The sequence below is a fragment of the Puntigrus tetrazona genome, chromosome 5 (genome assembly GCF_018831695.1).
Source record: "Puntigrus tetrazona isolate hp1 chromosome 5, ASM1883169v1, whole genome shotgun sequence".
Taxonomy (NCBI): domain Eukaryota; kingdom Metazoa; phylum Chordata; class Actinopteri; order Cypriniformes; family Cyprinidae; genus Puntigrus; species Puntigrus tetrazona.
In genome coordinates, this window is record NC_056703.1 from 7,911,978 (window position 1) to 7,933,153 (window position 21,176).

The 21,176-nt window shown below is 37.2% G+C and overlaps 1 long non-coding RNA gene across 1 annotated transcript; it reads left to right on the forward strand.

Annotated features, from left to right (window-relative positions):
* Nucleotides 1-114: 114 nt before the first annotated feature.
* LOC122345061 lies at nucleotides 115-19,371 on the forward strand. Its single transcript, XR_006250969.1, has 3 exons — nucleotides 115-242; nucleotides 3,132-3,266; nucleotides 18,315-19,371. It is a non-coding gene; the product is annotated as an uncharacterized LOC122345061 (long non-coding RNA).
* The last annotated feature ends 1,805 nt before the right edge of the window (nucleotides 19,372-21,176 follow it).

Genomic DNA, 21,176 nt, shown 5'->3' on the forward strand with positions numbered 1-21,176 from the left:
CGCGCTCCGCGTCCTCTGAAGGTGCGCGAGGTTCCCGCCTCTTTTTCCGTGAGCTCGCGTGTTCGAGCGCCGTCCGCGAGCGCTTATTGGCTCGCGTTACCTGAGAGAAGAGGACGGCGGCAGCTCACGTTCTCGGTGTGTGTGTGTGTGTGTGTGTGTGTGTGTGTGTGTGTGAAAAAGAAAAACCGCCGTAATAAAGAACTGCGCCAACCTAATTTCCGCGTCAGGAGGAGAACGAAACGGTGAGCAGTTTGTCGTGGATGAAGGAAGCTGTCGAGGTGACTCCCAGCGCGTCATCTGTGAGCTTGTCGAACCGTCACAGCTCAAACTCGTGTTAAGATTGCCTCTGAATCTAATTGTTATATCTGGAAGATATTAACCATTAACCGGCCGTGACATATGAAAAAAAAAAAAGTATCCACAGTGGAGAAGACTGGCTTTTGAACGCTTTTGGGTTAGCTTACTGAACGTATAGATCAGTGCGTCGAGTTTACAGTATGTACAGGATTAACAGTTTGGGGATTTGGATTATGTAACCTTTCCTATTCACATTTACTAATATAGCAAACTGCAACATTGTCATTAAATTATTCACTTGTAAAGCATCATAAAGCAGAGAGCTGCCTCACAAGGAAAACAGTGTACTGCACAGAGGGGGAGATGGTTTTAGAACAAGGTGCTCCAGTTCTTTCCTGGCTCATAGTTTCTCATCTGTCCCTGTGCAAAGCCTATATATAGAAAATATACACTGCTAAACTCATGTTAAAACAAGAAACTTTATAGGTTACATCATCCTTGCCTGCAGAAGTGATAGGAGATCTTTGGGAGAATGAGGTAATGGTTAGGTCAAAGCTGGCATCACAAATGAAACTGGCAGCCCCATCTGGCTTGGCTTTTCACCTCTCAGACTGTTTTCACACTTGGTTTGATTGCGTTGCCTGAACCTGAGTTCAGTTCCACCCACCTCTGTCCTCGCTGATCTCTTTTCACATTATACCTTTGGGTCGAACCGCAGTGCGTCATGAATGACAAGTTGATTTCATTGGTCAATTTAATCACGCAGTCACATCACGAAAAGTTTTGACTTCATGGATTCAGTTCGGAATTTAGAAATATCATGGATCATGGCAGAGACTACTGCTGTTTTTAAGAATGTGATACCGGTGAAATAAAGTTAAAAGCAGCAGTTAGAATTATATTTTATTAAAATAGGGAATATCATTTTTTGCTGTTTTTGTTTATTTTAAGTTTCTAAGCGCTTGAAAACGTCACACTTTAAAAACATGTGCTGGTTAAAGCCATAAAAATGCAAAAATATGCTCATGGCATGGCAAGTTTTTTATAGTATTACTAAACACCAAAAAGTAAATACCAATTAAGTTTAAAATAAATAATTTGTATATGTATGTTAATCATTTGTAGCATGTATTTGTGCTTGTAAGACGTTTACTGAAAAATTGTGAACTTCAATTTTAAACGTATAAATGAAGTACACCTTGCTTCAAGAAAAAAACCCCAGAAATACTAGCTCTGTCCAATAGTTAAACTTCTGCAGAGTAATCTTAACAAAGCCTCCACAGAGAACACTGTGGATACCCTACTTTAAACCCATTGCCTCTAGAACACAATGTGCTTTTGAGGACTATATTTATCTGAAAATGGCCCAGGTCTCTTTCCACCTATCCAGGTCATAATCAGCTTCCACCCAAGTACAGGAGCTCTGTTTAGACACAAGCTTTGTGTGTGAATCTAGGACTAGCTTTCACCGCTGAAAAACATAACCTTCATCATTATGTTCAGAAGCAAAGGGCTACAGCCCTGTTCTCAATAATGATGTTCTTAGAAGTTACACTTCATAAATTGAACTTGAAAACAGCCTACTTTACTTCATCAGCGTACCGCACTGATGATCAGTATTCAGACCACTTTCTGCATTTGATCAATTCAGATATTGACTCCCTTCTTGACTCCACATAGAGTTGGATAGAGGTCTCCTTGGGTTAAGCCAGTGGCTTAAGGCAGCACACTAATGCAAACTGATGGATCAGATTGCCTTGATAGAAGGAATGTTAATAGGACATCATTTGCCACTTCCCATTGTCAATACAGCATATATACAGGTTTAGCATCGGGTGTGATGCATATTTTCAGGCATCCCATCCAAGTGACGCAGCATGAAGTTGCAGAAATCTCATTATGTTGACAGCTGCAATGAGAGAGTTCTCTCCCTTGCCAATTTTGAAAGTATATTTCCTTTGTAATGAAGAAAGCTACCCTAGTCCCATCAATACACACTGACTGCAAATTTATTGGCCACACACCACATTAATACCAGTGTGACTATTTTATATTTGATATCAAACCCAAGCCACCCTCCCCTTAAAAAAGAAAAAAAAATAGAAGGGAGACCCTTGAATGCCAAAGTCCTTACGGAAAGGAAATCCTTCCCCCTTTTTCCCGGCTCTTTTACCACACTGGCATACAATGGATGTCTGTGTGAGTTACAGTTTCAGACACCAAATTTTCCACTCGGGTTTTTGAGCCTCCCAGCTGCATTTGCCTTCAAGCCTGGCTGGTCTCACCATCACTTTGCATTATGGAAATCAGTTCCTAAATAGGTTTAATTTTCTTCTTTGTATACCATTGTAGGCATACGTTGTTGTTGCTGTTTTCTAAAAAGGTATCTCCTTGCTCCTCTCTTTTCTCATTATCTTTCATGTTAAAAGAAACAAATTCAACAATCTGTCATAAATACTAAACATACATCATAATTGCAAATTCTAATTATAAAATAAAAGAAAGAATAAGTAATAACTGCGATTGTTTTCATTCCCAGCTGTGTCGTGATGGGAGAGAGGCGCTGTGATATCTGCTACAGGCAGACTGTACTGCAGTACCTTCATTGACTTTGACTCAAGGAGATCTGGAGTGAGACTAATCCCCAGACTGCAGCAGCTGCACCTGACACAGAGAAAGAAAGAAAGAAAATGAAAGAAAGAAAGAAAGAAAGAAAGAAAGAGAGAGAGAGAGAGAGAGAGAGAGATTGTGCCTGTGCTAGCATCCCCTACACTCCATCCCAATCAAATACAATGTGCTTCATCTTCCATTCTTTCTTTCTGTTACACACACAGACTCGCAGCACATTACATCTGTGACGCAGTAGTCATTTCACAGGATGGTACCAGGGGATGCCGGTGCACCGTCTGCCAGGCTGCCTGACGGGAATACCAGATGAGAGAGGGAAAAGGGAAGGAGGTAGAAGAGAGGTTTGTCTGAATTGCAGAATAACAATTATGTGCAATCCACTCATATCTAATATCCATTTAAGCCAATCGGATAACAAAATCAAGGAATCTTTTTGACTTGGAATTTAATTCAAATAAAAGAAATAAAAATATATAATGGAGTGAGGGGAAACTAGAGAGAATAAATGAATAACGTGTCTTGTAATTTAACATTGCCTGACCTTTTCAAATATTTCTAAGTGTGATTTATATTCAGATTTAAAATTTAAACAATGTCAGAGAATACATAAACACTTCATTTATTTTCCCTTTTTTTATCTCCATATTATACTTGTACAAAAAAGTCATATCTCAGTGTTTTGCCAATCTTTATCTATCAGTCACCACCTAATGGAAACAAATGGTCTATAATGAACCAATTACTATGCAGTGAAAGTTGTTGACTGTTAAAATGCCAGTCAGCCAGGTGGCCTATTGAAGTGACATCACTGAACAGCCTAACTTGTGCCCTCATCTCATTATGATCTTATTCATTTCGATCTATTGCAAGTGACATGTTTTCATAGAAGCTACAGGAATACTTCCTGTAGAGTAAAATTACGAATATTTAAGTGCAAAATGAATGAGCGTTCAATGCATCAAAAATGTATACTTTCCAAATGTTAAAAGGCTGCTCATTGTTTTTTGTATTTGTTTTTTACAGTATATCATATATTGTGATTTTATGTAGCTCCAGTCATTTTTACACCCAACATTCGCAACATATCTCAGCCACTGCAGAGTTATCTCTCACTCCGTGAAGGGTTTGTCAGACATGAAGCATTGTAATAAGGGTTGTCAGTGCTTCAGCACATGCAGTAATGTTCCATGCAAATATAAACCACAGAGTGATGTAAAATATTTGCAACACAGCAAGAGCAAAAGGGGGTGATGGACTGTGTGGGCAAACATTACTGAAATGTATTATTTCATAATGCACTGAAACATGCTAAACACTAATCACCAAAAAGCACCTCCATTAAACATAAAAAGAACATCACAAAACGCCAAACAAATCTAGGGATGTAAATTAAATCAGTGTTAATTACTCACATTAAGAGGTATGTAGCATGGTGAAGAAGGAAGCATGTATGCAGCACCTTGAGTGTTAGTCTGAATCAAAATAATTATCCTCCCAGAGGAAAAACAATGAGCAAACTTCAGTGAGCGAAACTCTTCTCCAGATCATGATCCCATCTCCAGCAACCTGTACTGTAAACAATCAAATAATATCGAACAAGTCCATTTCAGAAAGACCAAATCAAGTCCCTCCCTACATTCATTTTTACATGCGCCACAAGCAGCTATGTTTGCATTTGGATTTATTACTCTATATCACAATAAGGAAGAAAAGACAATTTACATTTCATGATGACTTAAAATATTTTCAGACTCTTGTACTCCCCTTGTCTTAGAAATGTCTTCAGTCATTCAGTTTAACATATGCAATCTTTTTAAACAAATTGTTCATTCAACTTGTCATGGTGGGTTTGCTTTCCAAGGCATTCTGGGTTGTCAGTCAGCAACAATAACTAAATATAGCTTGTACTGCTCTGTTTTCTGCTCTATTATAGTCTTAATTAGTGTGCACAGGTCTAAACTACTAACTTAATCTTACTTATTTTAAAAAGAAGATTTGGATCAATGCTGTTATGCTAAACAGCTGTAGTTCAACCTATCCATTTGTTGTACTGCAACCTGTTTTTATAATAGAGGTAAATGCACAAACAATGTCGTTAAAGAGGTTTACACACTGGGAAACTGTCTAATAGACAGAGGGAGAGAAGGAAAAGGCAGTCAGACTCAGTAAAAAAAAAAAGGTAGGGAGAGAGAAGGAACAAACCAAATTGAAAGAGACATAGATGAAGTGGAATAAGGGCAGCTGAGAGAAAATAAAAGTTAGGCCAGGCAAAATCAGGGATGCAAAGAGAATGTGTGAATGAGAAGTGCAGAGAGAGAGATCGAATTGGAGCTGGTGTCATTGATAGCTCAGCTCCTACTGACAGAATGGCCCCGTGGTAAAGAAAAGGCTTAGGTAGATATCGATTTTGAGAGCAGGCAGGTCTTGATTTACAAAGCCAAAGCTGTTTAAGCTGGCCAGTGTGTTTTTTTTTTTTTTTGGTGTAAACAAAGGCACTGCACTGCACTGCCAAAGAAGAAAAAAGTCCTTTCAGAAACAGGCAGAAAAAAGTGAATGCAAGGAAATGCAGCACACTAACTGACCAACTAATATAAATCAACTCAAACAAATACAGCACTGAATAACATTTGAGTATTATTGTATGTCTGTGTAGCACAATATACAATTAATCTTCAGTCGCAATTGTTTATTAAAATGGGTGATACTACATATAGATAAAGTTATATAAAAGATACCACTCACCTCCAAGAAGCCTTGCTTTGCTTAGTGGGCAATAGTTCATCCAAAAATGAAAATTACACCATAAACTACTCACCCCAAGCCATCCTAGATGTATATGACTTTCTTCTTTCAGACAAACACAGTCGCATAAAAAATGTATCCTGGCTCTTCCAAGCTTAGTAGTGCTCGTGGATAGCGGCCATTATTTTGAACCCCTATAAATAGCATATATCCACAAGTACTGCAACATAAAACTAATGTATATGCTTTCAGGGGGTTATCACATGTCCTCTAAAGCAGATCAATGTGTATATATATTATATATTATAACATAATTAACAGAGTTCCAGTTATTTTCTGTGAGAGCACTTACATCATACATTCAGTCAGAATGTATGATGTAAGTATATATATATATATATATATATATATATATATATATATATATATATATATATATATATATATATATATATGATTTACTGATCTTCAAATAATGGCATTATCAAGCTTGGAAGAACCAGTATAATTTTTTTAAAACGACTGAAAGAAGAAAGTCATAAACACCTAGGATTCCTTTAACAAATGCCATATAAAAGTCATGTTTTAAAATGGTTTAATTAGACAAAGAAGTGAAACACAAATAAACATTATTTTATATTATTTGAAAGTTAATAATAAGTTCACATGCAAAATAATACCAAAAGAAAGAAATTACAGTACATAACAGACAGAAATAAAAGAATGTGCTCACGGTCAGTCATGTTTTTTTTCTGACTCTTGAAATATTAATTTATTTTAATTTGAAAGCTCTAGAGTTATGAAAAACAAACAAAATAAACCAATATAGCCCAATGCAAAAGTCATCAGCTTGTCTGTCAAATCTCCAGAGACTGAGACTTATAGGAAACAGATCTGACTCTCTAATTACACTCTACCTCCCTTTGATTACCTGCCCTATGAGCCGAGCACGCTCACATGGGCGACTGATCTTGAAGTTCCCCCTTGATGAAGTACCCAAAGGAGAAATCATGTCCAAGTGATTAGTGTATCACATTCAGGCTTTTGAGCAGAGTATACACACCTGTCAACTTGTTGCCAGCTTGTTCGGTTCAAGGATCATTGCATTTTCTCTTAAAATGCCTCTAATCCTTCGCAATTCTAAATTTAATGTAGCCTTGTGTCACTCTTTTTTCCATTACACTTTCTCTCTGTAGGTTATGAGTATATCTTCACTCATAACATTTGCAATAAGGAATAGACAGCTGCAGTGAATGCATTTCGTCTCCCATACTGTCAGTAGTAACCACTAGGGAGGTATCTGGCATTACAATATTATATCGATTTTATTATATCCAGGTCACAACATTTTGATTTTGTTATTATTTTCCCTCTCCCCTTGTAACAGGGTCTTTAAAGGGGTCGTATTATCCTTTTTTCCATTTACTTTTTTCCGTAAGGGCCACTTACATTGTTACATTAACTTTTTTTGTACAGAACAGTCATTATTTAGAGTTCATGACCACTTTCCACTCTGTCTCTCTAGAATTAAAGAGGCCATTTCTTGAGGCTGTTTGTTTAAGCTTAATTGTTTTTTTAAGTAAATCATAAAGCTATGATATTACTATCATTCTTTTTTACTTTCTCTATGTGGAAAATACTTATGGCAGCTTTAAAATAGCATTTTGGAAGTGTGTTTTTCACCATTCAGCTTCTCTTTTTTTGAAGAGAAAAGAGAGTTGCTGTGCAACTTTGACTTGAAGAGGTTTTGACGTAGTCCTTAAAGGGAACAAATAAGATTCATTATTATATCAATTTGGACAGAATTATTGGATATTTTTCACTATCCCTTCTTTGTCCCCTATTTCTGACTGAAGGTAATGCTCTGCTTGTACACCACAGTGAAAGAACTTTCTCTGCTCTGGTACAGCGCGATCATCTGCACAGTCCAAACTAAACATCCAGCTAAAGATGTATGAACTCTGTCTTGCGGCTGTCTTGGTGACAAGGAATAAGTATCGTTGTCATGTGTAAAGAGCATTTACATTCCACTGAATAAAACAGACTGTAAAGTACATATACAAAACCATTCTAAAGTTTAGGGTTGGTTAGATATTTCTCACATAATTTTCACAAGACTGCATTTATTTGATGAAAATAATATGCTGATTAAGTGCTGTTATTGTACGTTATGATATATCAATTTGGTGCTCAAGACACATTACTTATTATTATTGTTCAAAACAGTTGTGCTGCTAAATATTTTCGTAAAAACTCTGTTTTTAAGGATTCTTTTATGAATCGAAGGTTGTTACTGAATTCAAAATTTGAACATAAATAACAATATTTCTGAATTAAAATCTCACTGATCATTGCATAGATATTTCCTAAACTCCTAAAATTTGTCACATTTTATAGTGCACCATAATCCACTTTTTTCCCACCCAGTTCACAGGGTAATGACAATATAACCTTAAATACAAAAAAAAAAAAGAATGGTTTTGAAATTAGAGATCTAGAGTTAGATATGGAACATCTTGTGCAGATCTGGTCATCTGGGATGTGTCACTTAGCTGCCCGTTTGACCTTTAAAAATGGTATCTGACTGATGCCTGCACTGGGATGAGAGACTGAAAAAAAGAAACATGGAGGGATTTCAAATTATAAGATGTGTTTCAGCGTTTTCATAAAATGAGAAACCGAATCCCTTAAGTACATTTTCAGCATCAAATATATCTAACAGCATTTCTGACTGTCTCCAAAATAACACTAGTAAATCATTTCAAATTAAATGGGATGATCCTAAAAGGATGCGATGACTCAGTGTTGGAACTGACCTTAGATTAATATAATTTCATCTTAATTTGGTTGTTTCCATTATGATCATGAGAACAAAACCATTTGAGATCAGTTTACCAAAGATGGAAGTCACAAACTGGAAAGAAATACCATACAGGGAAGTACTAGCTGTACTCAATCTAATTCCCATTATTAAAACAGAATTAGGAATGTGAAGCAGAAGGCCCAGACCGCTCTCTTCATTTATCTGGAGTCTGGCTGCAGAGAGGAAATGTCAAATAAACAGCCCTCCGCACCTTATCTACAGGAAGTAAAGAAAACTTTTCTGTCACACACCATGCCTTTGAAAAGCTTTCTTTCAGAGGAACACGCATACAGCCAAACAGCAGAAATATCTTCTCTGTGAACTCTGCCGATATGAGCTGTGATCTATCCAGACTGATGATACAACCTTTATAACTGTCACACAGTTCTACTGTCATCACCATCAAGTGCCATCTTTATGCAGGCTGTGCAGACGTCGATGAATGAATGAATGAGCGATTAATCAATCAATGCCAACGTTAAATGTATTTTAAAATTATGAATGAGTTCATCCAAGGTTCACACTAGAGTTATGGAAGAGGGCAGATATGCTTGGCTTGCTTTCCGTAATGAAACTAGACAGAAGCTCCAAGTTCCCCACTGGAAATAACTGTGGATAAAGAAGAGGGACTTATTGCAAGAGAAGAATGAATTTCAATAAGTAAAATGGGGTATGCGCCTGTTTATATTTTCTTGAAGTTACGAGCGGCACGATAATGAACACAGCCAACTTAATGAATCATCATTAATAAATTATCAAAAAAAGCAACCATGAAACTGCATGCACTGTAAGCACATACCGTATATACATCACAAAGACACCAAGGCATAGATGAAATATACATTAGAAGCAAAACAGTGAAACTGAATTGAATTCAAGTCAAACACGCATGATCCAGACCACTGACTTTCAAGCCTACAGACATTAGTTTGTGTTACAAGGCAAAGAGCTCCTCCCACAGAGGATGTGACCCTCTGCAAACAGGATTTTAGATGGAAAATCAAACAAAGATTAGCATGCTAAAGATGACAGTCAGGAATGTTCATATCATTGCTTTTCATGTTTTTTTTTCAGTATGTGTCAGTATTTCTAAAGATTTCAAATGATGGTGTACATTGGAAGACAAGGGCACCATTGAAGGAAATACAGTGTAAGATTACATGCAATATCAATAATAAGTAAACTACACTTGTCAGTATAGTCTCATAAAATAAGATTTATGTTAGTTAATAAGATTTAATGAAACCAATAAAATGAGATAGAAACAGAGTGATAGACATTACATTAAAAAAAACTTTAGGATTGGGCAATAACACCAATCTGTATACTGTATATTTAAAACTGAGTCATATAAGATATCTTAGTCATCATACGCTACTGTTATTTGTGAAATTTGGACAGCAGTCTGCTCTAGTCATGATTACAGCTGCACTCTTTACTGCAAAAAGAGAATATGTTCGTATGAGTCAGCTATAGTACAGTATGTTAGGAAACCTGGCGTAGTTTTTCAGTCATGAGCCTGCAGTGCTCTTAGTTCAAGAATTTTAACATTCACTACAATCTGACAAGGCTCAAAGGATTACCCCATCAACTGACAACAGATGCATTTACAAGCCACTAAACCCACAGCTAACACTGTTAACATAATTTACTTCAGCTTTGAATTCAATAAGCTGATTTAAAAGATAAAGTTCCTCCTGAGATGTCAATCATAGCTCACAACCATTCAACATCTAGGGAACGAATCTAACCAGCTATAAGTACACAGCAAATGTATTTCAGGGTGTGTTATGTCCCCATTCTGTGATATGATTCATGTAATTGTTGTCATTTTTTCCTATCTGTTTTACAGTGTACTCTCAGTTAGCTGCTCTCAGCGTTCAGCTTTTGGCATCAGTGGCAGGTGCTCAGTGCGGCATGACATGGAGGTATTCGAGGGAAATAGGCCTAATTATGTGTTTTGCAGGCTCAGCCGTATGTAGAAAGATATAGCTGTTAGGTAAGTGAAATTCATAATCGATATGAAAGGACATCCAGGACATAGCCGGGATTCCATCCAGATATTTTTGTGTGAAGTTTAGGTTATCACATAAAAAGTGCAGGATGGATAAAAAAAAATACAAGGTCTTTAATGACACCCCCATCTCCCAAATAAAAATATGCACACATAAATTTAAATGAAAATACAAGAAATGAAAACGTCTAGGTGAACATCAGTCTCAATGTGTCAGAATAGTTCCCTCACTGAAGAAAATGTCATCTGGGAAAAAATATGGTATAAAAACTGTCACTGGGGGTGGTGGTTTTTAAACAATATAGCTTTTAACAAAAAAGGTCCATATTGGTAGCTTAAAGGTACATATTAGTACCTAAAAGGTTCAAAAGTGTATGTTTTAAAAGGAAGTACTCCATTACTTTGGAACTGTTTTTCTCAGAGTGCTATAACATCTCAAATGTTCCTCTGGTCATTCTACATAGCAAGAGCCAAAGCCTGTCATCAAAATGATTGGCACGTTGTCACTAAAGATAACCCATCTGCTGCTTGATAGTTTCACAGATAACAGAGCTTGTCTGTGCTCTGTAAAGCACAAGTGATTTACTGTGTTTAAAAAAGAAAAACAGTAGCCTCCCATTTCTATTTTGCTTTAATTTTATCCTCAGGTGAATGATTTTCCAATACTCTTTTTTTTCCCTGCATATATTATTATGCATATATTATTACATAGCGTATGATGTAACATTATAACAATATTATATATTATCCAGTGAGGAAAACAAAAATCGGATTAAATTCAGTAAATGAGTTAATCTTATATTTTGGGGAAAAAAGATACAATGAAACTATACTAAAGGGTTTGTATGAATAAACTATTGATCATAATAAAAAGAGTTAATTAGTTGCTGTAACAACATCATTGTGCAAAAACGAATGCCAAAAGAGCTTTCTTAAAATGAAATTTCATACAGAGAGCTGCCACAGCTCATGAATGGCCTTCGGCACTGAGGGGGAAGTGAAGCATTTCTCACAAAATGTGCTGTGCTACTGACTGTTTTTTATTTCCTAAGAAGAGGAGGAGGGGAGAAAAACAAGATTTTTGCTTCTTTTACACTTCAGATGGGTTCAGATGCACACACACACACACACACACACACACACAGATCAGTTATAAGGGGGCAATCAATCTTCATCATCGCAGTTGTTCATTGAAATAGCCATCAAACAGTGCGTCATCTCCATGCCTCATTTGGTCACTCCATCCGCACACCCTCACCCCACAGCATCACGTCACCCTCTCCTCTCTTGCATACCCAGCTGGTTTCTCGTCATGTTTGTTGTTTCTTGTGATACTGAGGCAGTGGGTGGGCTTCCCTTCCTCTTTCTCTTAAGCAGCACCCATTACCAATGCAGCACCAGTGACTCAGCCTGCTTTCTTCCATCTTACACCTCACACACACAAACAAACTCATACACAAACAACTCACTCGACACATGCAAAGCACATGCCCACAGTCAGCCTTCTCTCCCACACACACAAATACATGCAAACGCAATTAAAACCCACACACAGCCGCTGACCTCTCAATCCCTTCAGATCCCTCAAACGCATAAATAAGGGCAGCAGATATGTTCAAACAATTAGCGCTGTTGACTACTTACATGCCTACAGTCATAATAATGTTTCAGCTCACGCAAACGCAGCACTTAGTCAAACCTACTGATGGGATAACAAGTAGTCACGATGTCAGCTCGCGAGTGAGCCACCTCCTGTACAACACACACACACACACACAAATCTTTCATATGATTGATACAAACATCAGAAAGTAAGTGAACAGTAAAAGTAAGTCACAACACGATAGACTGATTAAATGAATAACACACAAACAGTAATAACTTTTAATGTCATGCGAACATTCACAATTGAAAGATATGTGAATCTTTAAGTTGATGACTTATCTAAAAGATCATTTGAGTCCAATCAATAAAAAACATTTACAAGCACAGTTGTAATGAAGCTACGGCTGGTTATTGCTTAGTTGAGATACAGTTTTAATTTATCTGGCTAAGCATACATGACATACTGCACAATTCGAAAGATGAAATACATTGCACATTACCTCTGCCTATTGTAGAATATTGTTATTCCAGACACTCTTTTAGATCCCAAAAGCAAACCACAAATTGTGCTGTAGCATTACTGAAAAATCATGATCTTAATACCAGAACTGAATTGAAAAAACAATTGCCATAATTAAAATAAATAAAATAAAAACTAATCTTAAAATATTAGTATTAGTAATATTAGTGTACATAGTTAATTTTTGAAAAACTTAAATATATATATATATATATATATATATATATATATATATATATATATATATATATGCTCATAAACGGATGTTAGTTTGAGTTGAGAGCAAGATAATATGAGTAGACGAAGCGTCATCTAGATATAATCAGTCCGAAAAAAAACCAAGCTGGTAAAATTTGCAGCAGACCAAAACACTTCCTAACACAGAGTATGCAACAAGTGCATATAAACATGCTTACTAAAAGGGAATTTCTCATTTTGGTCAAAGACATCCTGTAAAGTGTCAAAGTGTTAAGTTTAAATAAAAAGCTTGCTCTCAAAAGACCTCAAATTACGCTCAAGTGAATAATAATAAGAACAAGTGCATAATAAGAAGAATAAAACCAAAGAACTGTTGACTTGCATGAAGTTAAAAATGGACCAGATATCTTTAAAGCTTTAACGTTGATCCTTATGGTTTGGAACTGCTTTTGTGCCTCAGGGCTTATATAGCTTGCTATCATATGCAGGAAATATAAATTCTCAACTTTTTTAAGGACGTTTGCAGAGGAATGTTAATCCATCTGTTTGCCAAACGAAGCTCAACAGAAGTTAGATGATGCAACAGGAGTAATCAACAACAGAATGGCATGAGCAGAAGAAAATACGCCTTCTGATGTGGCCCATGATCTCAAGAGAGCGCTTTACACCAGACACCCGAAAAATATTGCTGAACTCACACCATTTTATAAAGCGCACTGGTGAAAATGTCCTTCTGACCATTGTGCAGGTCCGATCTGCAATTACAGGAAACATTTGCTGGAGGTTATTGCTGCCGAACAAGGGTCAGCCAGTTATTAAATCCAAGAGTTCACATACTTTTTCCACCCTGCACAGTTCATGCTGTGTCTTTAATGAAAGACACGAAAAAACATCATTGCTTTTGTGTTATTTATTTAAGTAGACCATGTTTGTTGTGAATTTCCTGACCATATCAAATTGTGTAGACAATTTATGCAAAAATTCAAACTTTTGAAAAAAACTTTGGATTATTACAATATGCCTTTTATTCTGGAAATAGCATGTTGGTCAAAACATGATGCATGCTATTACTTAAACATTCTTTCCTTCATTGCATAAAATGCTGTGCTGGCTATGTTTGTTCTTTCTCTTTATATCAGATAAGCTGTGCCGAAAAGTCCATGGGGAACACAAAGGCAGTTGGAGGCTTTAAATAAAACGATGGCCTGATTATGAAAGAGAGGGAGAGAGAATGAAAAAGGGAATGAGGGAGAGAATGAGGCACTGGCAGGCTGGACCAAAGATGAAGCATATAGTCTAGGTGATTGATATTACTGATTTTGAGTCGCAAATGTGAGACAAATACAGTTTTTTTGTAGACATCTCAAGAAGAAATGTCAGAACAGTACCTTTCAAATGATGGATAGATGCATGCAGAACTGAGAAGACGACGGATAGATAATGCTGATTTGCAATGCAAAAGATCTCAGACATGCAAATAAGCTTATTTGGTAGTAGGAGAGAGCAGAAGGCCACACAGATCAGTGGACAGAGAGTGAGAATTATCAAGCATTCTGGGAAATGTAGTTTCCCAGTAAACAGTATGCTGTCTACAAGGGATTGTGAGTTAAATTCTTAATTTCTTAATTTTTAAGAATATCGTTACTCCAGATCCCAAAAGCAAACCACAAATGGTTTCTGTAGTATTAAATCATGATCTCAGTACCAGAATCATAATTGCCATAATTGAAAAAGTAAAAAATAAATTGTATAATAATATAAATGTATAAGTGAACAGGGTACGTGCTAAGATAGAAGGCCAGTCTAACAAAAGTCAATTGCATCCCTTTACAATTACATCAAGGCAGATTGACCCACTCTGTCATGAGATTTCTGTGGAAAAAGGGCTGTATGAGGGATAACCTCACTTGTTTTGATGGATTATAAAGACACAAACGTTTAAAAGCCATTTTCCAAGAGACATTACAGACACGTCATAATTATACATTATCAAAGTATGATGAACTCTCCAGCAAGCAGTTTATGGACAGAGATGTGGAAGTTACAAAATGATTCATCGTCCTGATTCAGTTCAGCTCTTTTCGGCAAGGTCCATTTCGCCCTCACACTGCCCACATGTGCACGACTGTTTCAAACAAACAGGTCAATATAGCCGCTAATTGCTTTAATTTCATAACTAGCACTCAGCGGAACCGCTGTACTTAACCAACACTGTAACGCTCCCAGTGAGCTGGAAAAACCTAGCTAATGGGTAATTCACTCAATTCAGTCGTTGGCATTAGATGAGCTCCACTGGCCTTGAGAAACAACCGAGCTTTACAAACTTATCCGTATTGTTACTATTCATAAAGTTTTTGATTCAGCCAACCATTTTTTTTGACTCATAAACAATGAAAGCAGGAGTCTGTGGCACCTTTTTTTACCGTTTACAATGTCACAGTCATGTGCACGACACAGAGGCTGCATATTTAACTTGTTAACATCTCTCTTTGTGAGCGTGCAGGTGTTCTTGACAGATCCTTTACTGCTTTGAGGCCAGCTGTCCGTGACAGTTCATACAGATGGTCTTTGCTCTTCTTCCCTCCTAAAACACATGCACATTAACCCAGCGAGTACCTGCTCTTATGTTCCCCACCAAACAGAGGCAACAGCACCACCGACTTCTTGGCATGTTCAAGGGTGCAGGAGTTAAACTTTCATGAAGCCCTTTCACTATCGTGTTCTGTTCATCATTTTTCAACGTCAGCACGTTATGAGCAAGACAAAGACCACAGAATAGTACATAGAGACCGAAGTCGACAGAGCGTCATGTTTCAGCATTTTTAGCCGTCTCCTCCGGAGTGTGCAGTGTCAGGTTCTAGTCACGCAGCATGAGAGCTTCAAACCCCCTGTTCATCCGTAACACTGCTGCGAAGCATGTGCTAATTAGTCTGTGTCTCTCTTCTGAGCATGAGGTGAAGTCAGTTCTAAGAGAAAGACCAATATAGTAGTAGTGGAATGTGCTTTGGAGCAAGACACAAAGGACACTGCTGAGAAATAAAGCCAGTTTATTCAATAAAATTGAATTTTATTCCATCTGTAATGAGATGATGAAATCTTGTGCTATTAAAATCTTTGTATTTTCACCATAAAGGGGTCATATGATGCAATTTCAAGTTTCCCTTTCTCTTTGGAGCGTTACAAGCTGTTAATGCATAGATAAGATCCCTGAAGTTGCAAAGATTACACTTTCAAACCCAAAGAGATGTTCTTTGAAAGTTATGACTTGTCCACGCCCTCACTTTTTTACATCACAGAGTGGGTTTATTTTCAAACATTTATTTCAAATGCGGGCGCCATGTTCAGGACGCTGTTTGTTGTTGTGAAAGTGAAACTACTTTCTTTGTGCTTCCAAAAGCGGACATAACTAGAAATCAGTGGTCAAGTCGTATTCACAACAATGTTCCAGAACAGTTCAACCTAAATATTAAAGTATGTTTAGAACATTTACGGAGGGCTCCTAAAACCTGCAGAGCAGCCTATAATGGCAGTAAACAGAGGCTATGGAGAAATTCCAACTCTGCAAGGACAGTCTGGCGCTTCTGACTCACAACCTTTAAGTAAGTTACGGTTTCTTATTAAAAGAACCTGCTACTATTCAAACGCAAGTTTTGAACAGTAAAGGGTAACTTCAGTGCTTGTTGTTTGTCATTTCTCTGATTGTGCAAATGCAGACATGGTGTTATGTTTCACGAGGCACCATGCAACGCAACGCATAAAAAGACAGTACTAAATCATGATAATCAGTAATTATGTCTCCACAAGATGCAACAAATGCCTCATTTGTAATGTGCTTTATTGTTTTGGTATTTGGTGTCATAGCGACGGGATGCGACATCATGTTATGATAAGAGGCCTATCATTTCCGCCACATGCTTGTGGTATTCGGCCAATTACAGTGCACTGGGTAGCTTACCAATCAGAGACTCGCTGTTTTTAGAACAATGAGCTTTGTACAGATCGACTTGTTTCAGAAGGCGGGGCTTAGAGGAGAAACAAAAATGTACAGTATGTGGGAAATAATGTGTTAATTGCACCTTAAACCGCATAAACACATTGCATTACAGCAAATACACAAAACAATGTAATTTTTAACAACATCATATGACCCCTTTACCTTCATTCCAAACCCATATCTTTCTACTGTGGAACACAAAGGAAGATATTTAGGAGAATGTTCAGGCTGCTCATTTCTATATAACGTTAAAAGATGACAACCAGCAATTCGCAGGTTTGAAATTAACTTTGGGGTGAACTAGCCCTTTAAATAACTGACGTTAAGTTGCTTCAAAGACAATTTGCTGAAGAGCATTATGCTTCAAATGAGGCCTGCTGCCAAAGGAATTTATCACTTTTCAAGGTGACCCCTCAACACAGCTGAGAAGAGAATATATGCTCCCTGCTTTGAGTGAGATGAAAAAAACAAAAAAACATTGTGATCTAATGAAGGTCATGGCCAGTGGGCACCACGGAAAACCAGTTACCATAATAGAAATGCACCAAACTCATCCTGAAAATCTTCCATTGTCTATATTACCTCCTCCTCTCCATCCCTCCATTTTGCACTCTCCTTTCCTCCCTCCTACAATTGCTTTCTTCTTGATATACAGTCTTGTCATTTGTTTGGACTCATTGCTCCCAGCAGCCCTCCAGTTGTCTTCTCCTCCCGCCTTTTTTTGTCCTCCCAACACTGCTGACGATTTCAGTGAACCACATTCTAATCAGAGGAAATGTAAAATCGGGGAAGATGCATTAATGTATTAAATTGTATTATCAGCAACATTACCCGATAAATAAAGGGAGACAATGCTTCACTATAAAAAAATAAGTCAAACTATACTTTTTTAATGCATTGTTATTGGCCTTATTATGAATTAATTAATCAGTTTGGATTATTCCAGGATAAAAAATAGAATCTTACAGAAAAGTACACTAGAAGTACAGTCAGTAGACAAAAACTGAAAGTGAAATGTGTGAATAATATTATTTTGGACATTACACAACAGTCCATGGTAGACCTTCACGGCCTTGTTTGCATCTACGTTAAATTCAAAATAGCGTCTAACCTGATTAGTGCCAGTAAAACATCACCAGCATAAATAAACTCACATTTACTAAGTAAATGAAATGATAGCTTCATATTGGTCAAGTGGACGTGTGCCATCTTCAGATAAGAAATCAGTAGTTCAAATCTAAATAACTATACTACTATTCATTATTACTAAAATAACTATACATACATGTGACTTTCAGTAAAATTTATATACACCCACAGAACATACAGAAACGTTTTCCACAACTAATTATAAATGACAGCAATAATAGTGTATTTTAACACTGTAACGGAGGAAAAATCTCAAGAACTGAGGCAAAACACTCACTGTTCCACTTTATGTTTTCCGTTTCAGGCTTGGTGTGATATCACTGCAGTCCTGAAGCCCCAAATGGCTGTAGTCCGGATGTTTTGAGGTTACCACCCCACTGCGGAGACTGCAGCGTTGCGAAGCTATCTCATGTGAACATCACAATTACACATCAAGCTCCTGCTCCAGGCATTAACATGAGTGTAATTTTAGCATCAATGAACCATCATCCGGTCTTTCCAAATGACACCTTGTACCAGTGTCAGAGCACCGTAGTTTCATCTACAGATCAGCTAGAGGCATCACAATGACATTTGTTTACAATGATAGTTATAGAAAAACCATAAGGAATGATTTTCATAAATGCATAATAGAAGCAGACGAAGTTATAAGATATAGAATTTACTCACCCTTCACCATAATGTATCTTTTTGTGACAAATACAGCAAAAGGAGTTCTTTCATTCTTTATTTTTTGCTGGATGTTTGACCTGGTCTACGTCCACTTTTACTGCATGGAAAAAAGCAGCTTGCACATTCTACTAAATTCCTCCTTTTGTGTTCTCCATAAAGAAAATCATTACGGTAGGTAAATTGTTATTTTTGGGAAAACTATCCCTTTAAGAGAAGCTTGCTGAGTTAGAAATTGCACTTTCTACTGAAATCGTGGCACCGTAAACCAACGAGTGGGTGAAGTCAACTGAAATACACAGCTCAAGAACTTCACCTCAGCCTCCTTAATAGCAACAACGGATATCATTGCTTCTGAAAGCACTGAGCTTCCTTAAAAAGACAGATATAAACCTATGATGCATAAAAAAATATTGTCTTCCGTACTGTATGAATTTGTGTGCGGTTATGAATCAAGCTCATGCGGTATAGCCCTCAAGTGCTTTAGGTCCAGGGAAGTATGGTGGCGTTACACAACACACACTAGGGAGTCTGCAAATCAGAGGAAAAGTGAGGGAACGTGTAATTGTGAAAGAACAAGCAGAGCTCTGCAAGAAAATCTCCACCCACAGTTTTACCTTGAGCAGATAGGCATTTGTGGGTAGATGAGAAGAAAAGGTCAAGTAATGTTTCTGAACTTCATACTGGGTCTTTCTCTTTCATTAACCTCTATTCCAGTTCTATCATCCTCCAATCAACATATTCTTCCTCTATACATCTTCCTCATGTCTCTTGCTTACATTTTTACTAAATACAAAAAAAAAACAACGTATTTGTATGATACAAAAACCTTATACATTTTGCCACATCATATATGAATTATTCAATCTTTTCATAAAATTATGGAAAGATGTTTCCATGCCTCACTGCATGTTTAGGTGCAGTTTCAAAGAGAAGAGTCCACTGAGTCGCCCTATAACACAGGTTCAGTACATGAACCCTGGCACATGTGTATTACGTTGATATAAGTATGTATTGTGGCGATTCAGAAATTAAATATCCACGAACTGATGCTAAAAGTTAATGCTTTATCATGTTGGAAATATGCCTTACACCCAATTCAACCGTAAACCTACCCGACAGCGTTAACAAATGCAAAACTGATCTTAAACGCATTGTTTATGCTACAAGTTACAAGGGATTCGAACCGGGAGCTCGTCGCCTCTCAAGTACATCTCTCAACTCTGTGAGCTACCGAACAAATGTATTGTCTCATGAAAACCCATAGATATGAAGCTGGATATGTGTTATTCTAATGTTTAAAAGCATCCGTTTTCAAATATTCCAGCATATTAATATTGTTTTGGAGTCGATTTTAGTAATTTAGTAAGACGATTTTAGTAATAATTGTGAGAAAAATAATACTTTATTAATCAAAACTATCTAGCTGTCTGTTCAATGTAAACAAGACTTTGTTTTTAGATGGAGAACTGAAAAATTGCATGCAATTGACATCAGATGGTAAGTAAATGCACTTTTTTTTTTTGTTTCATCATCAACTGAAAACCTTCTGATATTGACCAGGGCTTGTGTGAGCTCATTTTCTCTGACGATAAAGGACAGCAACGAAATGGATTATGTGTTAACCACAAAAGCCCCTATTAAGAATCAAACATATATTAAAGGAGAAATCAAATCTAAAATAGTCTCTTGCGTCTCTCAGAGCAATCAGACATGTCCCTCTGTGATGTCATTAAATCTGGGTTAAAAGGCTGAGTGGGGTCTCGCTCTCGTGGGTTATTTAAACAAGCCAATTAGCAGGCAGGTCTCTGAAGAAGCGACACTTGGGAAACAGGAAGTAGGTCTCATTAGTATTGCGATGGGGCATTCCTGTAATGAAGCTCTCAGGTGTGTGACATCTGATGTGATGTCATTTCTGCTGCAGTGGAATGCTCCGTTCGATTCTCTGAAAGATTTGGGGTGCCACATGTGAAGCTGTTTGCGAAGACATTGCTATAACTTAAGATGCCGCTGTTAACTTCAAATTCACGTTTAAAAAAAATGCATATAATTAAATAAGTACTGCATGACACAGGACCGCTGGACGAAGAAGCTCTAGTAACCTCATTGCAATGTTCTGTGGAAGGACAAACGCTGTAAAAAAAAAAAAAAAAAACACTCCAAGGACGGTAGAAATGTGGTAAAACGGCTACGATGTCCTCCATCATTTTCAGAGGCACTGCTGAAAATAGATCACACAGCATACTGCCATACTCGTACTATTTCTTGCAATATGTCCATTGTGCACCATATGCAAAATCTCTGGATGCATAGAATTCCTAGATTACCTATGCAAATGTGTACTATACAAGCACACGCTGTGAGGAGCACTGGCCCACAGCGCAGCATGCTTGATATGATGGTGCATTTCTGAATGAACAAAAAATATACGACAATTATTTTTAGAAGAATGATATTTGAACGCCATTTGCTGAACTCGCATTCATTGTAGTGAGTG